This window comes from Rhamphochromis longiceps, linkage group LG20 (genome assembly GCF_057381845.1).
Source record: "Rhamphochromis longiceps isolate RC_006_pf linkage group LG20, R_longiceps_female_GT1.1, whole genome shotgun sequence".
Lineage (NCBI taxonomy): Eukaryota > Metazoa > Chordata > Actinopteri > Cichliformes > Cichlidae > Rhamphochromis > Rhamphochromis longiceps.
This window is the reverse complement of record NC_140576.1, coordinates 9,834,522-9,840,521: the sequence shown is the minus strand read 5'-3', so window position 1 is coordinate 9,840,521 and position 6,000 is coordinate 9,834,522.

Here is a 6,000-nt window from a genome sequence, read left to right as displayed (position 1 = left end):
CCAAACATTGCAAATATTTTTATCATAACTCTGGTTTACACACTTTTTCCGTCAGTTGTTCCGTCTGTCCTGCTCACATCTCCAATGGTTGTACAAGTTGTCATTAACGTGGCTTCACTCCACATCAGCCACGCTGCTTTGCTAGCTAAAACACCGGTGTCGGCACATAAGGACTGTGTCCCAATTCAGGGTCTGCACGCTTGAAGTACGCATTTTAAGTGCGATTACGTCACCGCCACGTGACGACGGCTGTCCCAATTTGAAGTGTACTTCAAATGCATACTCCAAATGCACCGTTGATTTCCCCAAATATCAAGCGTGGTCCGGTGCACGCTTCGTGGTCCCATATACCCCACAATTCATAGTGCGGCGGTGGGTGTGGATAATTTTGCCGCAAAATACGGCAGAAGGGAGCGGCCGAACAGTGAACTGTCAAAAGTAAGTACTGAATATGATGTCACTTATTTATGTGCGAATGTTTAATAACGAAGACCATTAAAAATTTGCTGTTGGCCACATGTCGGCAAAGTTATGTGACATTAGTGATGTTTGTACTTTCAGTGTTAACTTGGTTTTAAAGCCTCTATCTATATATATATATATATATATATATATATATATATATATATATATATATATATATATATATATATATATATATATATATATATATATATATATATAGCCTCAGATACTCAACTAATCAAAGTGATGTCATGACAAAAATGAATGACCAACAAAACATTTTTTCTCCTTCATTTATGTCACACAATGCTGTATGAGACGTTTCTCGCGGTTAGTATCATGGTTGCTAGGCAACCTGAACAGCGCGACGCAGGCTAGACCGTCCCATTTCACAAGCCTCTCACTTCCGCACTTCTCGTACTTATAGTACCGGTATGCACCGTACGTAGTGCGCGTAGTGCGCGTACTTCAAGCGTGCATACCCTGAATTGGGACACAGCCAAGGACACTGTCGTAGCCTGTCAACGATTAGCTGCGTATATACGAATGTGAATCGCATTATTGGCTGGACTATGGGACAAGGTGGCATTGTTCTAATCCCATACGGGAGCAGCCAGTCACTTACTGACTAACACTGCAAAACAGAATTGTTAAAGTATTAATTTTAATTTCAATTTGGGTTAGATTTTTTTTTGTGCGCAACGCAGATTTTCTGTGCGCAGACCTGTGCCAGCAATGCGCAATTGCGCACGCGTGCAGTTTAGAGGGAACATTACCCCCAATCCTGACTTCATCTACTGGATCTTGCTGATGATATAGCATGTTAAGTACATGTTCCAGAAAGGATCTAATAAAAGATATATGACCATTAGAGATAGAGATAATGCTAGCTGCAGTCCTTTGGCACCTGCATGAGAGGTGGTGTGATACATCTGTTACAGTGATCCTAAAAGGGCAGAACAAGTTGTGCAGATGCTTTTATCTATGTTTGGACTGCTGTAGTCTTTCCATTAATGTGATGTTATTCAAGTCAGCCTAAAACAGCATTGAAACAGTTATCGAAATGTTTCTAGATCTGGTACTCCATCCAAGACTGCAGTGTGCCAGTTTTCTTTGAAGAGCCGAATATTCCTGTCTTTTCAGATATGTGGAAAGGCACGGTTCTCTGTGCATTGTGGCATATATTATTGCAGAAGACAGCAGAAGACTTGGAATTGTTCGGAGATAACAAGATGTCATCTCCTGTAGTGGCTGACATGCTTTTATGCCACGTGGGGACAAAGGGATGCCATTAAGCTTGTTATCTGACAAAACAAAACCCTGTGTGAAATTAGGTTGCATAGAAATAGTAAAGGCACTTGGATAAGAAATCAGTGGTCCTCCGATGGTATTTTCCTCTCAAACTCATATTATTAGCTTTAAATTAGGTTTAATGCTTTCAGTGCAAGACATAAAGAACCCTGTTTCTCCCTACGCAAAAGGAGTGGAGCTCAGAGCAGACAGGATATTTACTGCTTTCATTTTGTTTCGAGACAGCAGCTTATTGCTTATTGTGTTCCATTATTACTGCCTCCAACTGGGGCTAATTTATTTAGATTAAACAGCACTGTTGTTTCTCTAATGCCTTTTGAAAAGACTGGGAAAAAATATCACATTGTCTGTGGTTGGTTGATGAACAAAATATTACCGAGAGATAGTTTTATGAAGCAGCAGAAACCAAGCATTACCAAGTTGATTCCAAAACTGAAGAAAAAGGTCTGTAACAATTATATCTGCGAGGTATTTAGCAGAATAATTTGGCGTCATCAACAAGCACAGTTTTTCATCATTACAAAACAACATGCATCACTAATAATCTTAATGGTACTTATCCATTCACCAATATAGGATATTTTTTAAGGGGTTGCTACATGACACAGCTTGGATGGTGTCTAAGTAGAACCCAAGGCCTGGCACACATAATACATCTTTCAAAATCTTTACAAGGATTATCACATATGTAGAAACATCATTTGAATTTAATATAAAACATCTTTAAAAGGTCCATATGATTTGTTATTTTGAGATATTTCCCAAGCTTTCTCCAGTATTGATTAGCCTCACATTCCTCTGTGTCTTGTCTCTGTCTTAGTTGCCACTTCCTGTTTTACTTTGTTAATGTATCTCTCTTGTGCTGTGTATCAAGTTTGGTTTCCTGTCTTGTCTTTTTCCCTGATTGTTTTCATCTGTGCCTCATTTTTCCCAGCTGTGTTCACAAACCGTCATTACCCAGTTTTTTATTTAAATAGCCTGCCTTATTTTTTTCCTTTTGCCTTGTGGACTTCATCAACAACCTCTGTTAAAAGTGTGTTTTGTGTTAAAATTTGCCTACCTTTGGAGTCTGTGTTTGGATCCTTAAACTGCATTCCCATTTTTTTTGTTTTAGCACAAATCCCGAGTCATTACTAGCTGTCAGAGCCCAAAAGAAATATTTTTTGAGATGCTTTGTTTTTTTTTCCTTTTTTCCAGTTTTGTTTTTCTTCCTGCTTTCATGCTCCTATCGCTGGTTTATTGTCTTTGATTAGTGTTATGTAAATCTGAAATAAAATAAAAAAACAATCTACAGAAATAAGCTGTCTTGGTGAGATTTTAGTTTCGCGTTGCAAAAGGGTCAAAAAACAATACAGAGTACAGCAGTAGTCTGCGTAGTATTTGACAGAGAATAATAACCACATTATCATTCAAAGGAGCAAGTTATCTACTGGCCATGGTCATAGAAAAGTCTAAATGTTCAACTTATTCAGACAGGGTTAGCTTAAAATGAAGGATTATACAAAGGCAAATCATAAAACTGTGAAGCCTTTCCATCTACCCATAAGAACAGAGTAACAAAATACTTCCATCACATTGGCAAATGTGTCATATGTGAAGTATAGACTTCATAATCTAGCTTCACCCTTCACCATTTAGAGATTATTTGTACTGCCTTAGCTACGTTTTTTTCAGACAGAAACAGTAGTTTTTTTTCATCTAGTTCCTTTTGCTTCTTCTTGATTTTTTTGTGCCCTTAGCCTTTTTCTCATCTAATGTACCTTCCATCTGTAATTTTTGCAGATAATTTTTTTAATCATTTTTTTATTGTATTGTATTGTTTTTCCTTCATTCTGCTCATCTGTATCGGTTGCTTTAAACAAATGTATATCGAGCTCTAGCTAGCATTTTGGGGTTTGAGTTCATTCAGTTGGTCATGTCAAAGATTTCTGGATTTTAACCAAGTCCAAAATAGGGACACAACTTAGGCTATGTTCACACAGCAGGTCTTGATGCTCAATTCCGATTTTTTGATCAAATCCGATTTTTTTGTCTGCTTGTTCACACTACAAATAAAATGCGACAGCAAACGCGCTCCAGTGTGAACGCTCAAAGCGGCTCGCATGTGCAAAAGAAGACGCCACACACAACGCGCTCTGTTTAGACCCAGAGCAAACAGTATTGTTTGACTGATGGCCCTTAATATAAAGACTTCGGACTTTACGTTTCCCAATTTTTGCTTAAAGTTATTTTGTTATTTACATAATAATGTAAATAACCTAATAATGATTCTTATTGCTGTTTTAGAGAGGAGCGGTGCTTCAAAGGATAGTTGCAGATTTCTGTCAAAATCTGCAGATTATACAGTACAAATAACATGTTCACGTTGTCTTCCCAATAGTTTCACTAACATCTACACTGGATGGCCTGGAAGCGTTCACGATGTCTTCGCAGGCGCTTCTCCGGCGCTGATAATTAGCGTCTGTCTTGTGTCAGTGGCGTAAAAGACGGATTTAATGCGACATGACCGTTCAAACAGCAGTCGCTTTCTAAAACATCGGATATGTATCGGATTCAGTACCACATACGAAAGTGACTCGGATCGGATTTGAAAATATCTGATTTGTGCCGTTCACACTGTCATACCATGATCGGATATGGGTTGCATAGGGTCAAAAAAATCGGATTTGATGTGCTTTCACCTGCAGTGTGAACGTAGCCTTTGTCAACCTGGCTTGGAAAAGAAAAAATACACTATGTATGACATCATTAAGCAATTCTAAGGAAAGAAAATGTAAACAGATGATGAAAATCAAAGTGCTGTATTTTTACAGCTGCACACAGCTGAGTTAGAAAAACATCATGCAGGTGAGAGAACCACTGTAGAACCAGCTATGTAGAACCAAAATTTCGACATAGCTAGACTTCTACCCAGTGCAACATTGGCTTATATCATAGGACTTAGATAAAACAATCACCTGTTTGTTACTGACCAAAAAAGGTTGAGTCATTATCATGTCATCTGAATCATGCATAGCAATGCTGCCAATGTGGTTATATGTCCAGCACTGGTGTCACCCTTTAACAGTGTCTTACATTAAACATGTGGAGATGACAGTGCATGCTTAGCATCCTGAAAGATTCCTTATGAAAAAATTCCTTATGATCTTGAAAGTGTGTGCTTGCCTTTAGGAATGCAAACTGACTCCACAAGGCCTCATAAAGCTCCTCTAAAAGTTAGAGGATAGATTTTCATTCTTTGAACCCAGATTGATATCTCCTTCCTCACGCTGAAACTCCTGACCAAGAATCTCGAGGTTAAAACATAAACAGTGTGAGTAGAAATTCAACACAACACACACCTCAACCTGACTCTTTCACCTCAGAGGGCCTCAGCTTTCCTCACTCAGTTTTGAATTTTGCGTGCTGTGTGGCTGCATTACTTACCGGGAGGAATGAATCAATCTGCATTTTGGGGTAACTCTTCTGTCGAAAATAAGCCATCTATTTGCTGTTTGCATTGTCAGCTTCATTGTATTATTTGAAGTACTTCACTGTGGGTGAAGTGCACTGAATTTTACTCTGTCGGAATAAATAAAAACTATGTGTTTCAGATACAACTGGATAAACAACAAACAGAGACTTTTTCTAGGACTTCTTTCCTATCTGTTTTTCTTTCCTTGAGTCTGTAACTGTCTGTGTCTAAACATAAAAAACAGCACTTGAAAATAATCCCTTAGACCCAGGAGCAGCACACACAGCACAGAAGGGGTTTTTTGATTTTATGCCATGAATAGGTAATGGCAGGGATGCATTTCACAAGTCCTCCCACTAAAATCCTATCAGTTGTTTCTTCATGAAATGACCCATATAAGAATGCCTGAAATGATATGAGTGTTTCAACTTTACAAAAGCAAAACAAAGTCTGTACTAGTAGTTTGCTCCGTCATGCATAAAGGTTGTGAAAGAGATCATGGTCTGGCTTAAAAAAGAACACCCTTTTAAGAAGTCAAAATAACATTTTAGACTTGTTCATATGGACACTAGAGGCCAATTAACGTAGTAACAACTTGCACAAATTCCTTATGGGTTCATTTTCTAGGAGAGGACTCCTAGAAAAACTCCAAGCAGAACTCATTCTGCCAGTGTCAGGCTTGGTCACTTTACACAGAATACTTGAAAGGAGGCGGTATTAATCTTTTCAGCATCTTAAACATGGGGAAACTCTGCTACATGCGCAGAACA